This window comes from Pleurodeles waltl, chromosome 8 (assembly GCF_031143425.1).
Source record: "Pleurodeles waltl isolate 20211129_DDA chromosome 8, aPleWal1.hap1.20221129, whole genome shotgun sequence".
Taxonomy (NCBI): Eukaryota; Metazoa; Chordata; class Amphibia; order Caudata; family Salamandridae; genus Pleurodeles; species Pleurodeles waltl.
Window position 1 is genome coordinate 1,377,533,594 of NC_090447.1, and position 23,248 is coordinate 1,377,556,841.

Consider the following 23,248-nt stretch of genomic DNA (forward strand, 5'->3'; position numbering starts at 1 on the left):
AATAAAGATACAAGGGAAACTAGCTTTAGATGCATTACACATAGGGAAACTTTGTATATATAGACCTAAATCATACTATGACACAATCTTTGTAGGAACGAGTGAATGTAAACACGTGTTTTTATTCCAGAGTAAATGGACGTTCATGTTAAATGGACTAGATCCAGCTACTCCAGGGGTATACTATATTTGTGGACTTAATGCCTATTATCGTCTTCCAAAGGGATGGTATGGGAGATGTTATTTGGGAATAGTATTTCCAAAGATTGATCAACTAGAAGACTTAAAGAAATTTCCAAAGCTGTCTGAATTACATCGTATTCAAAAAAGGGAGACAGCTTCTGGTGTGGTAGGAGACATATTTGGAGCAATAATTCCTTCAGTAGGAGTTATATTGAATTCAATCAAAATACTAAAGTTGTCTACTATTGTGGATAGCATGCTGACAAGTTTCTCAGGAGCAATGATCCTGATGGATACTGAACTTGCTGCAAAAAGAGCTATGACTCTTCAAAACCAGCTTGCTTTAGACATTCTTTTAGCAAAGAATGGCGGCGTTTGCAAAATGCTTAGTGCACGTCACTGTTGCTCATATATACCAGACACCAGTAAACAAATTAGAAATATGCTTACAAATTTAACTAACGATAGTACAGATTTGAAAGAATTGAAAGAACCAGGAGTATGGGAAAAAGTTGGAATAGGATTTGCTTCCGTGGGAAATTGGCTCAGCAACATTTGGAACGGAATATTACTGAAAATAGTAAAAGGAATATTAATAGTACTAATTTGCTTAATAGGTATTTGGGGAATATGGAAAGCTATTAAAATATTGAAATCAAGAAACAAGAGAAGAATTGAAAAGAAAGAACAAAAATAAATGGTAAAATTATACAGGGAAAAATCAAAGGGAGTAAAAAGGAAAAGGGAAATGATTGAAATGCAAAATTATTTAAATAGAATTTTAATGAAATAAAATTTGTGATGGAAGATTTAATGTGATGACATAATTAGTCATCAGAGGAGGGATTGATGAAGCAGAAAAAGAAAGACTAACAAACATTCATATATCATGTAACAAAATCGTATAAGACACTGTGATTTTAGCAAAGAAAAATAATGTATGTAGAAAATGTGCCACGAAGTAGATCGCCATTTAGTATAAACAAGCTTAATTAATCATGAAAATCAACAAATGCATGAATATGTCATAATTGCAGCTATATTTTATGATTTTCTTGTTAAACTGTTATATGCTTAGCTTAAATTTAGCAGAGGCTTTGGCCTAGTTGCCTGGTCTCAATTTTAACTGCGTAGTTTCACTTGTATTAACAAAGACGTGTTTTAAACCTTTAAAAGCTGTATTTTTCCAGAAGAATGACTAATACCCTTATCTCAAGGTTGCGTGCTAGGCAACTTTCATCCCCTTTGAAGCAAGGTCAGTTTCTGCAGGTGCAGACAATAAAGACACTGATGCAGAATTAATTGGCAAATTTGTTGCTACTTGTGTTCCAAAACTCCAAGGACACCTTATGCGTAGAGTATTAAGAGAAATGACACTATTCATTGGTCAAAAAGAAATCATCCCATGGACCCTCCAATGGAAGAACCTGAAGAATTTGGAATTTTTCTTACTTAATCCGATCGGACAGAGAGAAAGCCAGACATTTTTTCTTGATGACATTTTGAAGTCAGATTGGAGAATCCATTTTGATGACACTTTGATGCTTTTTCTCTATCCCAGAGAGAGAGACTTTAAAGAATTCTCACCCTAGAGACTTTAACTTTAACTTTACTTTGCCTTGCCCATTCAAGAACTTTTGTTCCCCCCATTTTCCTTGCAGCTGCAAGGAAAACTTGCATTAAACTTTGCCCCCTTGAAGTTTGCCCCATGCTGATCGAACCAGTACCTGAAGGACGAAGACTTTCCTTGAATGCTGATTGTATTTTGTAATTATAAAAGGATACATTTATTATTCGTTGTATTTTCCTTCTTAGGTACCAACTGCTTATTTTGACAGAGCCCAAGCTAGAAGTTTTCTAAATTTATGTTGACTAAATTAGTTTTGCGTGAAGCCCCACATGCCAATGCTAATCAGAGGTTAGTTGAGGTATTCATTTGATGCACCATGCTGAATTGAAATCTTGTTATGCTGACAAATGTATGCAATTAGTCAAATTCAGTTACTTTTATTAGTGATTTGCATTGCTATAGCTGAGTGCATTATAATCCAAGTTTTGCGTAGATTGCGTTTCTTCCTTCGTTATGGACAGCCAGTAATGTTCGTATATGTATATAATTTGATTTTGAGACTTACTTATATTGTGTTAGCTTTGTTAATATAGGGAAATAAACTCATTAACTTTTAATAAACAGGTGTGGTTATTCATGACTGAAAGGTCATGGTGTGTCTAATTACTGATTTTCTGTTTAACTAATTTGTTGATTGATTATTAATCGAGTACTGGTTATTGATTATAAATGATTATTGATTATTGATTTGGGGGATCCGACAATTCTTTGGATGAGGAGAACTCAACCCGGTCAAAAGGTTCACCGACCTCCGGCGTGTCCAAGCATAAGTAATTTATAAGGACTGGACGCGCTATCAACCTCGAGACACCAGGGATCATAGAGGAGTCACAAATAGTCATTGTACCTAAATAGACCACTCTGTTCATCTCGGTTCCTTCTACAGGCCTTCTCATTGATTAACTGTGAAGTCAAAATAAAGGCAAATATACATACTTTGCAACTTAATGTGATCATTAAAGATCTGATTCATAAAGAGCAGAGTGGCTTAACGCCCCGAAGGTCTACAAAACACAATATCAGAAGACTATATAATGGACTTTCTGGTGCTGGCCAGCTTGGAGAGCCCTGGCCATCCTGCCTTTGAATGTGATGTATGGGCATTTCTGACACCTTGTAGTCTGTACAACTAGTTCCAGGGTTGTACATTTGAGAACACAATGCAATTGTTTTGCTTTCTTGCTGTGCTTGGTAGGAGACTCTTAATTTTAGCTGAACAAAACAAATGAGCTGCTCTGCTTCTCTCTCACAGTGTGATAAGAACACCAGTTTATTATATAAACAGCTCCCATGCTATGGCTCAGCAAAAGGAGCATCTCTATGCTGGTATCATCACTCAACCTCTGTGAGCTGTGACTGAGATACAGCCCTGCTGACTCCGACCTCCATCCTACCAAGAAGTATAACCTGTACTGGCTTTCTGACACCTAACACCTAACACCATGGTATGGGGGTTTGACTATCCCAACTGATCGGGCAGAGAGTACGCCCCCTATGCTCTTTTTAGTATAGCATTAGATTCAGATAGGAGTGCCCAAACATTAGCAATGATTATCATGGTTGGATTGCTCATATTGTTTTCCATTCTAACAATTCAGATTGCAGTAGTATGTCTCATCATTCTCATAATTGCAGCACATGATTTGTATACAATAATGCAATCACTTCAATATATGTTTTGAAAATGCTTTTGTATCATTCTTGTGTTTACCTTGGGCATACAAGAATGATTAACGAAAGGGTAAGATCTGTTTTCACAGATTTTTTGGGAATCAGAGTATTATGTTCAAGGTTGCTAACAACATCTTTCCCTTCTCTGTTTAAGGGGTTGGATGTAATACTGTGAGCAAGTCAAGATACAACAACACTGACTGATTGTTTATATGGGCTGAGTCTCTATATTGTGAAGTTCATGTTGTTCTAATACACAGTCCTTGCTATATTTGTACACATCGTATAACAGGAACATTGCCTTCTTTACTTCTGGTAACCACAGTGTTTTGCTACAAACAGGTATGTAGTGTGTTCATTCTCTCTAAGAAACTCTAGATGCAAGTTATGCTGCTCCATTCTCTCATAGTGTAGTGCATAGAAGTAGGTTTTAAGGTGTGAGGTTGTTAGATGACATTTCAACTATGGTATTCTCATTATTTGCAGCACATATTTCTGCTGATAAATAATATTCTGTGTGGTTATTTTAGATGTGCTAAGCAACAGGATGAGACATTTAAATAAAAGCTTTTTAGTAAAGTGTTTTTTTCCTAGAGCAGTTTGTGTTAGTGATGTTGTGAGGAAAAAATGGGTTTTCAAATGACCACTGCCTCCCTGTATCCCTGTTTAGGGACTGTTAGTAACCTTAAAGCATTGATGCCACTTCAACTATGTAGTGGTGGGGTTCTGTGGGGCTACAATAACATGTCTTTCACACTCGGGCCTCATTACGACTTCAGCGGTCTTCATAGAAGACCGCCAAGGCCACTACAGCCAGAATATCACCAGTTCTGGCGACATGCTGGCCACCCTATTAGGAGTTTTCTGCTGAGCCAGCTGATAAAAATAGCATTTCCACCCACTGGCCCAATGGAAAACTCATCACAACATTGATGCTGACTCGTAATCGAGCCGGCAGCAACGTTGTGGTGCGTCGGGTGCGACAGCACCCGTCGCACATTTCACTTCCCGTAATTCAGGCAGTGAAATGCGCGATGGGGCTGTCCACGGGGGCCCCTGCATTGCCCATGCCAAGTGCATGGGCAGTGCAAGGGCCCCTTTGGGGTCCCCGATCCACCCTTTCCGCCAGCCTTTGCATGGCGGTGAGACCGCCATGCAAAGGCTGATGGAAATGGGACTCGTAATCCCAGGGCAGCGCTGGATGCAGTGCTGCCATGGCAGATTGCGACCGACAAGACCGCCAGGCTGTCATCAGGCCGCAACCTGGCAGTGCCAGCAGTTGGGGTGTGGCCTATTTGCCACAGTCATAATAGGGTGGTCGGACCGCCCTGTCTGCGGTGGTCTGAACGCCATCACAAGTGTGGAGGTCTTGAGACTGCCACACTCGTAATGAGGGCCTCAGTCATTTCTCACTGAATCAAGTTCACTTGTGTCACCTGTGGGTGTGAAAACAATTCTTGCTAAGCCAGAGACTCAGTTTACAAAACATTGGCACCCAACATCGAGCATGTATTTTTTGGAAACCTTGAGGAGTTTCTTTTAATATGCACACAGAAGTGAATCATCATTACATCATTACAGAGACATCTGTGGAAAATCATGGTTACCTTCTACAGGGGATAAGGGAGCAACTATTGCCATAGGTTTGTCAAGTTTGACTTTTAAAAGGTTATTCCCCATCTGTAGATTTTCTAATTCTTTGAATTTAATTCACTTGAATCCATTTGTTTACATGTTGGCCCCTATTGCAATAGAAGCAAATTACTGTGAAGCGGTTACTCAGCATCATAAGCTTTGACGTGTCCTCAGTGCAGGGTTGGGGGGCAGTTACGTTTGTAAAAGATGCTCACACAGCATATGCCTTTGAGACTTTTTACTCCCAGATGGAGTTTGAGGCTGTAGCTGATACCTCAGGGCAGTTTGAGGCTTACAGCTGTAGCTCTGTCTGGACACTATAGGGCATACCAGGATCTGTAAATCTGTTTAACATACTAGGAATGCAAACTCTGGCTTGCAGGTCAGTTACCACATATTCACAGGAATGTCAGTTTAGGACCCCTGAGTAATGAAGGGGCTGCATGACCTGCACAAGCTAGTTACACACCCTTTCCACATCATGATGCATTAGCACTTGCTCATGTTAAAGGGATCTTGAATTACACAGTTGTCTTATACAGGAGACTTACAAAGTTTGAACTGTGAACCAATAACTCTAGACCAGTTCCTGGGACTGGACCAGCAGTGAAGGGACAGGTATAATTTATTAGTCCTCAGACTATAAAAGCTATCATAGGAACGATGCTGACGAAACATGATGAGATTGCCTTCTGAATTGCTCACAAGACCAGCCAGCTAGAGGCTGAATATCTGGAACACTAGCAAAATATCATTGTAAACATTATCATTGACAAAAATATTGTCTCAAAAATGTAATTTATCACAATATTGTGTTCCTATACTTATAATGGTAAGTACCAAAATATTGGAAAAAACTTATCATTGACACTAATCTGATCCACAAATATACAAAACTATCAATATTTTGTTATAAATTAAGTTTAAAGTAGTGAATGTTAAATATTTCAAAATATACATTTATTTAATATATTATAAATTGAATACATTCCACTAATATTTAATACTATATAAATATATACTTATATAAATACACAGATATATACATGCACATATATATATATATGTGTGTGTTTGTGTGTATACATATGTACATATAGATATCTATATATCTATAGCTATATAGATTTATATAGATATATTTATATATATATCTTCAATAAATTGGATTTGGACTATCCTTCAGTGCGTGCAGAAGGTCTTTTCATTGTAAGATGTATTCTAATATATATATGTATATATATTATATATAGTTAGGAGCAACCTTTCCAGTAGACAAAAGGTTTTTTGTTTTGCTAATAACTTTGGTGCCGTTTGATGAATTTTCATGACATTTTCAAAACATTCAGGGTGATTTGTCAAGCGGGGGCCAAGAAAAAAGGGGGGGCTTTCAAAATGCTTTTTCACCATGTACTGTCTAGAGAATTTAGCATTTTGGAACACAACTACAGTCCGAACCAATGAGTACCCTAGGATCCAAGTGAAAAGCAAGGACCTGATTAGCTGGCCCAATTTTTTTTACTGCAAACATTACATTGATATTATCAGTGATGTTATCAAAGATGTCATAAGTGCCATAATTTGTGGGGTCATTAGCAGTCCCTGGTGGGGGTGTGAGTTATAGTTACCTTAGGGCACAAGTTATTGTTACTTGGGATAAAACTATAACTGGTGAATTTCCATGGTTTCATACATATAAAATGTGAGCCTAAGTACAATGTCCCCGTAACTTTTGAATTTCTAAGTGAATTTCTATGTTTTTTTAAACTCAATTTCCTAACAATAACGTCCCTGTAACCTTTCTTTTTTGGAGTGAATTTCTACGTTTTTTTTTAATGCACAGTATTTTTCATTACTATACGTTTATCCAATCACTGCTTGGCCACAGTGAGTGGGTGCATGAGAGTCTGAGTGGGTCTGTGAGTGGGTACGTGAGTGTCTGAGTGGGTCTGTGAGTGGGTGCCTAGGGGTCTGAGTGGGGCTGTGAGTAGGTGCATGAGGGTCTAAGTGGGTCTGTGAGTGGATGTGTGAATGTCAGAGTGGGTCTGTGGGTGACTACTTAAGGGTCTGACTGGGTTTGTGAGAGACACAAAGAGAAAGAGAGAGAGAGAAAGAGACTGAAGAGACAGAGAGAAAGAAAGTGAGAAGTATAGAGATAGAGTGTTTTTTAGGCTTTGATGGATGATATACTAAGAATGAGATATTTCTGCACAAATTGAAAAAAAATGAATTATTCAATTAAAAAGAGTAAGATCTCCTTTCAGTATGAGCCTTAACATTCGCAGTTGAAAAGAAATTAAAAGAGGGAAACGACTACGGATACATCTGGAGTCAAACCCTTCAACTCTCGTGTGATGGTCTGTGACTTTCATCATTAGGCTATTTATATATATTTTTCTTTATCCATTTATTGCCCTTTACAGTCTCAAGGGCTCCCCACGGTCCCAGCCATTTAAAAAAAATTTTTTGCCCATTATGGGCTTTCTGGGACTGCGGGGGAAGCCGCAAGGCCTCCCCCTCAGTCCCAGCCAGCTCCCACCTCCTGCATGAGCTGGCATTGTTCCAGCAAGCAAGGATCTGCTTTTAATAGCAGCTCCCTGCTTGTAGGTGCAATGTTTTTATCTGTCTTCCCTGCACACATATCTGTTTGACAGAACCTGCTGTCAGAAACTGGAGTTATGTTTGCTTTTACTTGGTGGGTATGGTCACCTCCCACCAAGCAAAAACAAACAGCTAGGTCCCAGGGGTGGGCATTCCAGGATAAGCAGGAGCTGGCCCTGGGGTGTGGTGGTCTCCAGGGCCATCAGTTGCTCCTGGAGGGGTGAGTCGCATGGACCCCCTTCAATGTGAACATAGCCCCGGGAGGTGGTGGTCACCAGGGCTATCAGGGTCTGAAATGGACCCAATTTACATTCTTACTATTTGCCCCAGGAAGGTGGTGGTCCCTGGAGCTGTAGGGGAGGCCGATGGGGTTCCCCCACACAAATAATCAATTTTGCCTGAGGACGTGGTGGTCCCTGGGGTGCAGAGGCCACATGGCCCCACACATATTTAATGAATTGCCCCAGAGAGGTGGCAGTTCCTGGGGCTACGGGAGGGCCGTGTGACCCCCTGGTATCTAAGTCAACAATGCCCCCGGGATTTGGCCCACGCAGGGGCTTCAGAATAATGAAGCATGTCAGCCTGTGCTTTATAAAGAAAAATCACTGAATCCACAAATCTGCTGCAAATTGTGCAAATATTTTAAAAAGTACTTTTTAGCCATGGGGGTCCATCTGGGACCCCACCACCATAGGTAAGGGGTCAGGGTGTTTGTACTCTGGCACTTTTCTTATTTTTCACATTTTTGTCAGGGACTCAGCTGAAGCCAAGTCCCAATATGGCTGCCAACACTTCCTTGTTGAAGTGTTGGCCATCAATCAGATCTCATCAAGATCAGGAGAGTTTTGCAAAGCCTTTGCCCCCCTATATATACAAATTTGGATTTTCTTTATTTTCTCTAAAACTACTGAACGGATTTACATCAAATAAAATGTTACTTTCCGGACCAAGAGCTACCTTTCTCCCACATTTTGTGTAATTCTGTTTAGTGGTTCAGGCACTATTGCTGTTTAAAATCCCTAGGAAAAATGAATGGGAAAAAAGTGTTTTTGGGACCCCTTCCTTTTTCTCAACCTCCGCTTGATGGATCACCCCAAAACCTCCAAGACAAACCCTGAAGTTAGCAAAAAAGAAGGAAGAAAATAAAACGCTCACTTGAGCTTCTGTCTGGAAAATTTTGGGGTGATCCATCAATCGGGGACCAAGAAAATGGGGAGGGTTCCAAAACACTTTTCCCCATTATTTTTTCCATAGGGATTTTGAACAGTGATAGCACCTGAACCACTGGACGGAACTACACCAAATTTGGCAGAATGGTAGGTCCTGATTCTGAAAGTGACCTTGTTGTGATGTGGTGTGAATCAGTTGAGTGGTTTTCTTACAATTACTTGGAAAAAAATGCGTATATTTAGGGACGCAGATCCATCGTGACTCCTGCGTGGAACGTCAGGACTACGCATGCGAGAAGCAGCAGTGTGATTGGCTGGCCGCAACCTGTTCAGAAAGTTGTAGCCATCATTTTCTGAAGAGGGCAACAGTCCTAGGGGATGGAAATTGAGGGACAAAACAATAGAAGAGGTTAGGGTAGAGGTACTCTGACCCCATGGGGATTACTTATGGGTATCTGAGGAACCCCTTATTACTTTAAAAAGTTTGAAAACCTTTTTTGTCATGATCGTGGAGTCACCACTCTGTTGCGGTGCTCAGGGCACCCCCGTTTATCATCGCTACAGAGATGCAAACCCTGGCAATCAAAAATAGAAAAATATGTATATTTAGACAGTCACTCATACACTAATACGCATACTGCCAGACACTCCACTCAAAAAACCCACTCAGACACCCATTCACAGGCACAGTCAGAAACTCAGACACTCATTCACAGACCCACTCATATTCTCTCACACACACTCACAAACCCACTCAGACACTTACAGACCCATTCACATGCTGAGACAGGCACTTGTACACTCAGAGAGCCACTCAGTCACTCATGCGCCCACTCACAAACTCAGTGACATACTCATGCACCTACTCACAGAGCTAGTGATACTCTTCCCTCTCTCAAAATCCCACTCAGACACTCATACACCCATTCACAGACACAGTCAGACACTCAGACTCTCCTTCACAGACCTACTCACACTCTCTCACAGAGTCGTAAACTCATTCAGATACTCACAGACCAACTCACATGCCGGGAGAGGCACTAGTACACCCCCTCAGAGAGCTACTCAGGCACTCATGCAGCCACTCACAAACTCAGTGACATACTCATGCACCCACTCACAGACCTGGTGACACTAATACACCCACTCAAATACCCACTCTGAAAGTGGATCTTTCAGTAGTTGTGTCACAGTGCATGATACAGACCTATATATACAATTACACACCCAAAAATAGATGGACACACCCAGTGTCACAGTTATGTATAGACTAATGTACCTAGAGAAACAGTCTTATTATTGATAAGATACCCAACCATACACTGATACATATCATACCACAGCAAAGCAAACATTCATCGATAAAGTGAAATATTGAGTCAGACAGTCATGCCTCTGATAACAGAGAGAGATGTACTCTTATTTAAATATGAAACCTAATACATGTAGAGTGTGAGAACATCGTGGTGCAAATGTTTTTATTAGATTAATATGGTTATGATATATAACTGAACAATATATAAGAAGTTATATATTTCACTATTTTTTTAATTTTAGAAATCTGTTCCTGCATTGTAAGAGATACCAAAATGCAGAATAAACACAAGCAAAAAATAATTGAGGATACTATACTATACTATCTACTTGCAACACAGAAATGAAAGGTGAAACATAAGGAAATGTCAGTAAAGAGAAAGAAGCTGCTGGTAAGAAAACCATTTTTTTTTTACATCTATATGTAGGAAACTGAAATGTTTACAAAATGAAGAACACAAAAAAGACACGTTTAAATCAGTCACACAAAGTAAAAAAACTTGTCAGATTTGAAGCAAGACATCAAAGAAGAAAACTGAAAGCTTAGCCAGAAGACAACAACAGTTCAAAGAAATTAGAGTAAAAATGTTTCATGCCTAGGTAATTCAGAATCATATTACAAATATGAACAAATACAGAAGGAGAAGAGAAGTAGTGAAACAAAAAAATTATGTGAGGCTGTAGTTGACAAGGTGTTTGGCTTGAAGAGGAAGATTTTTAATTTGATTATCAATAGAATAAGGAAACTGGATAAAACAGTGTTAGGTATGAAGAGATGCAGCCAAAGAAAAAGACTTGTTAATAAAATTAATTTTTGCAAAATCTTTAGTGGTGAATGGAAGCATACCTCCAGTACCAAACCCTTCTTTAATGAAGAAGGTTATTTGCAAGAGAGCACATTAGTACATGCAGGTGATTCAACTAGTCAATGTTCTGAGATGAAGGATTAGAGTCCTATTGAAAAAAGGCAATGGCTCCAAAAATATGGAAGAGATAGTAACTGAAGAGCTTCAGGAAAGGTGTAGACAGGGGCCTGTGTACAAATTGAACTGTAGCACTATTGATAGCATTCCGCAGCAAACTATTGTTTTATTATGCACTTTTGTAGGTGAGTTTCCATGTAGAAATCTCAATATTTTTTTAAAAAAATTTGCAAGGATTAGATCCATGTAAAGTAAGAGAGTTTACAAATTTACAAGGACATTCATTAGCATGTTTATCGGAAAATGTGAGCCAAAGCACCTTTCATCACTTTATAATGTTGGCAGTTCATCATTAAAAAATACGAAGTTTAGTTAGGAGACCTTACTGTGGGAAGACTCCAGCATTATGTTTAGGAGAGATAAATAGAGTACTTTTGCATAGTATTCTACAAGAGGTAGAGAAGGTGTCTAAGAATGTGCAGTTTGTTTTTTTGGTTCTGAAGAGGAATCTAGGGAGACTAAGGAATTTTTAAGTACAGGTATTGAGGAACTAGGCACAGGTATTTTTAGTGACAATTTTGAACAAGAGCTTATAACGTTTGCTGTTCTGAAAAATCTAACTATGTTTGCATTTTCTAAAGATGCACTCACTACAAAAGTCAAACAAGAAATGTAGATATAGTTTCCAAAACTGAGGGGGAAAACAAAGAAAAGTGGCAAGAATTTGCTGCTTATTTATTTGCAGAGGAGGGTTTTGACTTGTCCATTCAGCATTTATCTGTACTGCTATGGTAAGCTAGAGGATCAGAAAACACCAGTAGGAGCAGTGTATAACAGGTTAGAACTTGTGACTATGCCAGAACAACTACAATACTTTAATGTATATGAATCTATCCTTATACAATCTGTACATCCATTTCAAGTGATTATACGATTGGAACCAAAAACAGGTAAAATGTATCCAACAGAGTTTTGAAAGGCCTTAAAGGAAGAGTAGTGAATTTGCCATTAGAGTTTAAGAAATTTTTTGAAACTGTAGGACTCAACAAAGACAATGAAGAGCCACTTATTATCCTGGTAAATGGTGTACTGACTAAGAACAAAACAAGTTGGCAAGAGTTAGTTGATGTTAATAATGTTAAACAGGCAACATTATACTTAGTTCAAAATAATGTTTATTATAAAAATGTTGATGTGGAACCTGATGTGGCAAATGTTGATGATGTGTTTGCTGGGAAGTGGACAAATAGAAAAAGTAGATCCATCCTGATCAGAGCACATTTATGAGTACTACAGCATACATCTGTTACATTCCAAACAAGTCATCGGTGATGCTATTTACCTTTTCCAAATGAAGCAGGCTAAAGGAGTTTCCATGAGTGTGTGGGAAATAAGTTTGGCTCACTGTTTTTCCAACTTCTCTCCCACTGAAGTAGCAGGCCAGTATGATGACCTGCCCATACAAATACAAGCAACTGAATACCGATCAATATAATTATATTCAGACGATCCAAAATTCAGACAGTGTATCCCATACATATTTCACCTTCCATTTGAGAGTGACTTGTCTGGACTTTGGTATGCAGCACATTACATTCTAAAAACAGGAGTTAATCTTCAAAATATATCTGCAAGAGATTTTGTTAACAAAGTTCAAGAAAAGGATGAAAACTTAGAGTATAACTTGATTAATTTAATGGCAGCCAACATGGAGATCTGAAGTGTATGTTAAGAAACTGGGACCACTAACCTGGTTTTTGACGTTGAGTTGTGCAGAGTATCTGTGGGATGACCTGGTTAAACTCTTGAGAGAAGCAAACTCTAACCTAAAATATATCAATTTAAAGACAGCTGCAGAACTGTGCTCATTAGCTTCTGCTAATATTTGTAGATATTTCAACAACAGATTCCAAGCTATGCTTGTTTTTATCTGCAACAAAAGCAATCCTCCTCTTCGGGAAGTAAGTATTTGTTCTGACGGAAAGAGTAGCAGGCAAGTGGTGCTCCTCAAATTCACGTGCTACTATGGTTAAACGACACACCCAAATTTGAAGCAGAAAGTGATGAGTCTGTGTTGTCTTTTATAGAACAGTATGTCACACGTACCATACCAAAACACACAGGTGAAAAAGTTCTCAGAGATCAAGTTGTGTGTTTCCAAACACATAGATTTGGGAAGTACTGTTGTCGTACATACAGGTCGAAAGAAAAGTTTTACACAAGATGTTGATTTGGATTTCCATGACCTGTCATTTCAAAAGGAAGAGTAAACAGATTCTTGTCTTCAGTCAGACATACTCTGACATGGAAGTCAACAAAGAACACATGCAACTTAAATAGAACTGAAGATTCCAAATATATTAATGACTACAATCCTGTGATTTAAAAAATGTGGACTGCTAACATGGACATACGATTTGTTGCAGACAACTCTATTTCCGTGGTTCGTTATGTCACATCGTAAACCACAAAATCTGAAAAAAACTGAGATGAAGGAGATGTGGGAGAAGATTTCTGCACAGAAGGTATTTGACAAGACATTGTATTCCTCCAGCTTGAAAATGTTTTCCCATAGGCAAATGGGATACTATGAAGCATGTGACAGATTGAGTTCTACAAGTTTGTTCTCAAAAGATTTGTCTGGGCAAGTCTTGATCTAGCTACTAAAAGAAACAGAGTGTTGAAGTATTTCCCTAAAATTCAGTAACTTGCAGAGTGTGAACCACAAAGTATAGACATTGTGAAATCAAACATGTTGGATTCATACTATCCAAGAAGAAGTCCACATGTAGAAAACAAATGCATTTATGAAATTCTTCAAAGTATAGATACAGAAGAAATGTAAGTGAAAACATAGAAGAAGAGAAATATGCAGTATGTGGATGTGACAGATGTTTATTGAAACATGGAAAAGAAAACCTAAAAAAAACACCTAAAACGTAGCTTTCAAACATCTGAGACAAGCACATTTTTCTAATTAGCACTTCTTCAACTATTCAAACCTTGGAGCAGGGAAACGGAATTGCTTGGGGATTATGACTGCTATAAACATTGTTTTAATACTGTCAAAGATAATATTCAGTGCCCCATGTTCAAAAACTACTTACAAATGTTAAATGATGAGATACAACAGGTAGAAATGATTGTTGCAGTGCTGGCTAAGGATAATTCTCAAAGCAGCCAAAGTTCTGCACCTTCAAGTCCTCTTGGAAAACTTATTATTGAAAATGAAGCTGCAGTAGCTATGAATGACATGGAAACTGCCATAGAACAAGCTAGACAGGAATCTGTAGAACTGGAACAGTTAGTTAGGCAACTCAACAGCATTGTCACAAGTTAGAGTGGATGCAAACAGGTGAGTCCTTCTCCTGGGAGGTGTTTGCAGGGGGGGAAACAGACTGGGGGGAAAGGAAAGAGTTTTTCCTTTCCCCCTGTGCCTGTTTGTAATGGATTCCTGCTCCACGATCTCGGGCAAGGCCCACAATCGTGGAGCAGGAATCAATCGACTAGGCACCAGGGATTTTTTTGTATATTTTGGGGAGAGACCCCTTAGGCAAGGGTCGCTCCCATGGGGGCAATTATTGGTCCGTGTTTCAGTCCCCCTCCCGGGTGGTAGATCAGCGTTTTTTTGGCCGATCTTCCCCCTGGGGCAAGGGGGTCAAAACCCACTAGGCACCAGGGATTATTTAAAATTATGTTTTAGGGCAGCAACCCCTTGGGCAAGGGTCACTGCCCAGGGGGCTAAATATTTTCCCCTGTTTCGGTCCCCACTGGGTCTAGATTGTCCATTTGTATTGGCCGATCTGGCCACCCGGAGGAGTTGAAACCCATTAGATACCAGGGACTGTTGTTGTGTGAGTGTTTATTTTGGGGAGCGACCCCTTAGGTAAGGGTCGCTCCCTAGGGGGCAGTCTCAGATCCATGTTTTGGCCCCCCCGGGGGCTAGATCGGCTTTTTTGGGCCATATTTATATTCAGAATAACAGTATTTGGAGACATATGTCATAAAAAGTTTGAAGACAGTATACTGGCAGAAAACTATGTGTTTCTTACACATATTGACAATTGACAGGCCTGGAGGAAGTATTGCCATAATCTACAAGAACTACCTCAGCTTGACTACCAGCACCGAGTCACAGTCAACGCACGAGCACCTACACTTCCAGATCTAGACCAACTCAAACACCTCCCTACATGGCACCCTCATCTACAGGCCACCCGGACCCTGACCCCAATTCTGGGAGGACATTGCTAACCTTGCCCCCCCCCAAGCACTCACCTCCTCTGACTACATCCAACTCGGCGACCTCAATTTCCACCTCGATACCCTCGATGACCCCAACACCTCAAACCTCCTGGGCAACCTCCCAACTCTCGGCCTCAAACAACTCGTCACCGTCCCCACCCAGAGAGCCTGACACATTCTGGACCCCGTCTTCTCAGCAGGGACAACACCAACATCTCCCACACCTCCAAACACCATTGGACTAACCACAAGTGCATCCACTTTACCTAGAGGAAGAACACCGCACACTACCGCACCCTCTGTCCACCCTAGCAGACTCTGGGCCAAAGTCACAGAAGTGCATCTCTCCTATGCTCTCAGCCACTCCCTCCCACCGGAAACAAAGAACACTAACGAAATCGCATGCAACCTATGCAGATGGCTCTCAAACTGCGCTGACCTCTTAGCCCCTCTAAGGAAATCAACAGGGAATCAACAGAGAAAAACATGCATGTGATTTACGCCAGACCTACAGGAATCCAAGCGAGCCTGCTGACGAGTGGAACGTAAATGGAGGCTCAGCAAATCCATAGAAGACTGCACAGCCTTCACCACGCACCACCGGAACATCAGAACCCCTAAAAAATCTGCCTTTCAAGCATGCCTCAACACTAGCATTCTCAACAGCAAAGAGCTCTTTGCCATCGTCAAAGAGTTCACGAACGATGGGGAAGACACCTCATCCATCCCTCCCTCCCAAGACCTCTGCAACGACCTCACCACCTTCTTTATCCGTATGATCCAGGACATCTACGAAGGTTTCAGGAACCAAAGTCCACTAGAACCGCTCACCACCACGGACCTTGCACCCCACCAGATACTGAACTCCTGGACCCCAATAACCATAGAGGACACCCAAAGACACCCAAGACTGATGAACTCCATCCACTCAGGAGCACCCTCAGATCCATGCCCTCATCACATCCTCAACTTGGCCAGCGCCTCCATAGCACCAGAGCTCTGCCGAACCATCAACCTATCCTTGAAGACCTCCACATTCCCTTCACAATGGAAACATGCCGAAATCAGCCCGCTACTCTAGAAACCCACTGCCGACCCTAAGGAGCTGAAGAACTACAGTCCCATCTCTTTGCTCTCTTTCCCAGCCAAGGTAAAGGAGAAGGCCATCAACCAACAACTCACCGAGTTTCTCGAGGCACACCATATCCTGGACCCTTCTCAGCCTGGTTTCAGAAGCAACCACAGCATCGAACCCGCACTCTTAGCAGCCACCGATGACATACGCATCACACTGGACCACGGAGGCACTGCCACACTTACCCTCCTCAACCTCTCCGCTGCATTTGACACCCTCTTCAATTCCACCCTCTGCGACAGACTGCACAACATTGGCATCTGAGACAAATCCCTGAACTGGATCAGGTCCTTTCTCAGCAGAAGAACACGGAAGATCAGACTACCAACGTTCACATCTGACCCTTAAGATATTTGCTGTTGAGGGCCCCAAGGATCCTCACTCAGCCTGACGCTTTTCAACATCTACATGGCCCCACTCACCAAGATCTCCAGACAACACGAGTTAAACATAGTCTGCTATGCTGATGACACACAACTGATCCTCTCCCTCCCCAAGGACTCTGCGCAAGCCAAGAGGAATTTCCACAACAGGATGAGAGCAGTCGCCGCCTTGATGGAGGCCAGCTGCCTCAAACTCGACTAGGACAAGACAGAGATCCTCGTGATTGGCTTCACCCCTTGTGCCTGGAACGACTCCTGGTGGCCCAACGCACTGGGTAACGCCCGCCCCCACGGACCATGCACGCAACCTGGGCATCATCTTAGACTCCAATCTATCGATGACCCACCAAGTTAATGCAATCTCCTCATCAAGCTTCCACACCCTCCATCTCCTGTGGAAGATCTTCAAATCGATTCCCTCCTAATGAAAGGAAGACAGTTGGACTATGGCAACGTACTGTATGCCAGCATTACTAAAAAACTTTAAACAAGACTACATAGAGTCCAAAATGCAGCAGCCAGACTCATCCTGGACATCCCCGACACAGTCGAACCTGCTCCCACCTCAGAGACCTACACTGGCTCCCAGTCGACAAGCGCATCACATACAAACTCCTGATCCACACCTTCAAGGCACTGCACAGCACAGGACCAGCATACCTCAACTACCACCTCATCTTCTACGGACCAAACAGACATCTCTGTTCCTCACAGCTCGCCATTGCAGCCGTCCCTGGCAAAGTACAGCAGGAGGAAGATCCTTCTCCTCCCTAGCAGCCCCGACATGCAACACACTTTTCCCATCAAACTCAAGCAGTCGGCATCACTGAAGCAGTTCAGGAAGGACCTCAAGACCTGGCTCGTCGACTGAGCAGCACACCTTCATTCAGTGACGTGAGACCCTATGGGGGATTAGCCACATTTTACAAATCCTTGATTGATTGATTGATTGTTTATTCTTAGTCAGTATTCTCTATATGTAACACAGTGTGTTTTCTGGATTCTGATCTATATAGTATCTGACACACTTACTCACTCAGTGTGTCATGTAAGTACTCATATAAGTGTACATGTATCATTTATACATTTGCTCACTCATTTACTCACTCATTTATACAGATATGCTACCACTCAGTCACACATACACCACCCACACAGTCATTAAGTCATCCATACATCACTACTGTACCAACTTTGCCATATACCCGTTATGTAGTCAAGTACTCACACATAGATCGGCTCAGTCCCTCTCACTCAGTGATAAAATTACTCTTACACCCACTCACTCACCTAAACAACAACTTACCTACCCAGTCATACATGCATTCAAACAATGATGCATGTTATCACTCACACATACAGTCACTCATGCACCAGTCACTCACAGATACGCACTCTCATACACTCACTAACATAACTATACAGTCACTCATGCACCCACTCTCTCGCTCAATGCCTCACTCATCCACACACTGAGTCATTCATACACCCAGTACTACACCCACTAACACACCTATTTAGTCACTTATGCACTACTCACTCACACATACAGGAACTTATGCATTCTCTCTCTCACCCATGCTCCCACTTCTGTACCCAGTCACACACCTATTCAGTCACTCTTACACCCAGTCAGTAACACATATGCCACTGATGCAGCCTATCACTCATCCATACATCCACTTATGCACCTATTCACTCACCAATACAGCCACTCATGCATTCAGTCACTTACCCATACAGCCTCTCATGCACATATTCACTTGCCCATACAGCTACTCATGTATCCTATCAGTCTTCCATACAGCTACTCAGACATCCACTCACTCACCCATTCAAACACACATGCACATAGTTGGTCAGCCCTGGAGTCATTATGCATCAATTTTCTTAACCACACAACAACTTATGGCATCCATACATCCACCCATGTACACACTCACCCATACAACCACTCATACATCCACTGAGTTAGCCATACAGCTATTCATGGATACATTCTTTCACCCATACACCCACTCATGCACCCAATCACTCATCCATACAGTTACTTACACACCCAGTCACTTTCCTATACAGCCACTCATGCACCCATGCATTCACCCTTACAGCCACTCATGTATCCAGTCAATCACCTAAACAGTCACTCATGCACCTTATCAGTCAAGCATGCAGGCCCTCATGCACCCACTCACTCAGCAATACAGCCTCTTATGCTCACACTCATTCATGCATGAAAACAGCCGCTGACATACCCAGTGACTCACCCATACAGTCACTCTCACACGAATGCACTCATCTACACAAACACTCACACCCCTGGCACTCACCCATACACGAAATCACATAACCAGTCACTCATGCGTACAGGCATTCATGTATCCTACCACTCACTTATACAGTCAGTACGGAACCCAGTCAGTCACCAATACACTCACACATGCACTCATTAACTCACCTATACTGCCACTCATGCACCCAGTTACTCACCCAAACAGCAAATGAAGAACCCATTCATTCACTCATCCAACCACTCCTGCACCCACTCAGTCATGCTTACAGCCACTTACACACTCAGTCACTCACCTGTACAGGTCATCACGCACCCATTCACTCATCCATACACCCATTCACTCACCCATACAACCATTGAGGCACCCAGTCACTCACCCATACAGTCATTGATGCACCCAGTCACTCACCCATACAGCCAATCACAAACCCAGTCACTCACCCATTCATGCACTCATTCACTTACCCACACAGCAGCTCATGCACCCTATTACTCGCCCATAGAGCCAATCATGGACTCTATCACTCACCCATGCATCCACTCACCCACCTATTCACTCACCCATATAGCTATTCACGCACCCAGTCACTCACCCATATACCCACTCACACACCCAGTCGCTCACCCATGAACACACTGATGCAGCCAGTCATTCACCCATACACTCATTCACTCACCCACTCACTCACCCATACACTCATTCATGGTCCCAGTCAGACACACATGAAGCTACTCACACAGAAAGTCACTCATTCATTCACTAGTAGATACATACTGTAACCCAACTGCACAAGCTCTCACACACTGCACCCAGTCAGTCACCCTTGACACCAATCATGCAATTTCTGTTTTAAAATATAAGATGAGGTCCTAAATTGTATCATTTTTTGTGAGTTTTATTTGTTTTTTTGTGCTTTTTTACCTCTTCTGGCATTTCTGCTGTTTTAGTAGTATTTTCAGAAAAAAAGGAACATTACTTGCAACGGCAAGCAGAGCAATTTGCGTAATCTGCAAAAGCAGAAACACTAAAAAAATGGCATATCAACATTTGTGCGCCTTGATTGTTTGCACCAGATTTGAAACAGCTTGTTCGCCAACACTCAAAACTTTGTCACATTTTCAACAAAAAGTCCCAACTTCTTCAAATTCTAGGATAGTCAGAGGAAATCCAGAAAACTTATGTCCACCAGATGATGGTCCTGGCTGGTCAGCAGATGCACTGGAACCACCTTACCTCTCCAAGGTCTGCATTTGCTTTCTTGCTAGTTGAGTAGAGTGTGTTGTGCTAAGATGTTTGCACATGCTCAATGTCCCAAAAGAATATTTCCTGTCACTCCCTTTTGAGAACACCTTTTTACAAAGAGTACATGTCCCCTTCCTAGCATTAACTTTTTTTCCCCTTCTGGAATGGAAAAAAATTCCAATACTGTGCTCTCCTTTCTTCTGTGGGATTTCTTCTTCCTTCAAGATGCTGATATCCTTCACCTCCTGCTGCTCTGTTGAAGCTGCCATATCCTTAATAAACAGAAACAAATAAAGCACAAACCCACAAGGACACACTATTGCTTTTGTAGAGAAGTGTGAAAACACAGTCACTCCAAAAGTAAATTGCAATGGGTGGGACCTGTCACTGTAAAAGTTGGAAAGGACCTTAGGCAATGGAATTGTTTTTTCCCAGGTTACATGGGATTTTTCACTGTTTGCATCACTCCAGTACTGTCAGCATTTTGTATGTATGTGTATTTACATTTCTATAATCTAAAACTATTCTATATGAATTGTCTGCATTTAACACCAGAAACAGGCGTGCTTGTGGTTGAATGGCAAGGCACTATTATTCCTTGGTATTGTAATTGGTCTAGGATGACATTTATATTGTACCTACTTTCTGGCTTAAATGGGTACTAAACCTGAACTAGGAGCTCACTCCTTAAGGGAGTCTCATGTAGCACAGAATATTTTCCCTCCCTAAGGGCCAGATGTAGGTAGAAACGGGATTGCAACTCGCAATTTGCGAGTCGCAATCCCATATGCAGAATGGTGTCCCTGACACCATCGGCGAATCGCAAGGGGGTCGCAAAGACCCACTTCATTAGTATTAATGAGGTGGCTCGCAATTTGCGACCCCCTTGCGATTCCCTGCACTCATAGGGATGGTGGCCTGCTGGAGACAGCAGACCACCATATCTGTGACTGCTTTTTTAATAAAGCAGTTTTTTTTTTTTTTGTATTGCAGCCCGTTTTCCTTAAAGGAAAACGAGTTGCAATACACTCGGGAAAATTCAACCATTTGGTTTCATTTTTTCAGAGCCATTCACAAAGGGGAAGGGGTCCCCTGGGGACCCCTTCCCTTTTGCGAATGAGTTAGCACCCACTTCACATGGGTGCTAACTGCGAATTGCTTTGCGACCGCATTGGCAGTCACAAAGCAATTCTGCATTGCGATGCGAATCACAAATAGGAAGGGGAACACCCCTTCCTATTTGCGAGTCGCATTCCCATTTTGCGAGTCGGTACCGACTCGCAAAATGGGAATGTGCATCGCGATGCGCGTTTTGCATGGCGCAAACTGTGAATTTCGCAGTTTGCACCATGCAAAATGTTACCTACATCTGGCCCTTAATCCCTGCATAAGCCTTCCTAAAACCTTCTTGCACCTTCCTGACCCCCTCCCCTTTAGTAGTAAGTATTCCCCATTTTCCAACAAACTCTACTCTGTCCCCCTCCCCCATTTACTACTAAAACGTATACTTATGTTTGTGGCGATCTCTGCATTCAGGGTGAAACTCTTGGCACAGAAAAGTTAGGAGAAGCGGAGGTGAAGAGCTCTCCATGTAGGTATGGGAATAGCATTTTGTAGTACAGCAGTAACACTACCATGAGCACATATATGGGTTTCTCAGCTGTGCAATATTTCATACACTTTTAGCCATGTTTCAAATTAAAATAATGCTTTGGTAATTCCAGCATTAGATTCCAGTTGGCGCTTGTAAATCTTGTTCAAACACCCATAGAAATGTTAATATATTTTTCCAATCCATTGCACAGTATGAAAAGAACCATGTGTTGTTATTAATAACATTGTTCTATAAGCAGACCACAATGCAGCCCTAATGCCGAGAATTTTATTCAAGAGTATTAAACATACCGCAGGGTGATTATTTTCAGATGTATGAGATGGAAATGCTCACCGTTGGAAACCAAATTTAATTTTTTATGATTAGCCCAGGAATGCACTTGTCAACTGAGTTAAAGCACGCTCAACGCGCGTCAACCACTGTGAAGCATCCAGTTGATATGCAGTGATATTATCAGAAAGGCAGCGTGTTCTCCGGGAATATTTTATGAACGTCTCATAAAAAGGAACTTCGTTCTTAATGCAGTAACAGGCTTAACAGCATGCTGACAATGTTGTGCACAAAGCAGGCATGCAGTAACCCCAGGAAATTGGAAAGACAAGCTACACTAATACATTTGGTTTGGGATTATTTCAAATATTAAAAACAGCAGTGCCATAGGTCACACCATTATATAAGTGCACAGCACTACAATGATTCGGATTTCAGACGGGGGCAGTCAGAAGAAATTGATAGAAGCTCCCACGGGGTAACTGATTTATTTATAAAATATAAGTAAAATGTTAACTGCCTCTTTTGACAAAACAAATTCACCTTGTTTCGGAAAATTTCGAATGCAGTAAGTCAAAGTTTAATAAGCTACAGTAATGCAATTAAACAAAAGAATGCCAGAGTCGTTCTGAGGCACAAAACACTGTGTGAGGTTCGGAAATGCACTTCATGTAAAATGTAAGAAAGGGAGTCACTATTGTGAAATTCTCCCTCATTGGATCTTTGCGTGAAAAGCGCAGTGACATCCTCCACATGTTCAACTACCATATACACGTTATTTCAGTTGGACACGAGGAAAACCTATGCATTCCCCTACGAACATCTTTGCCGTCATCACGTAATACAAATATGGAAGTAATGCGGCAAGCACATATCCATGAATCATAGCTTTAGTCAATCCTTTAAAACAATGATAAAAACAGACAAGGCATACACAC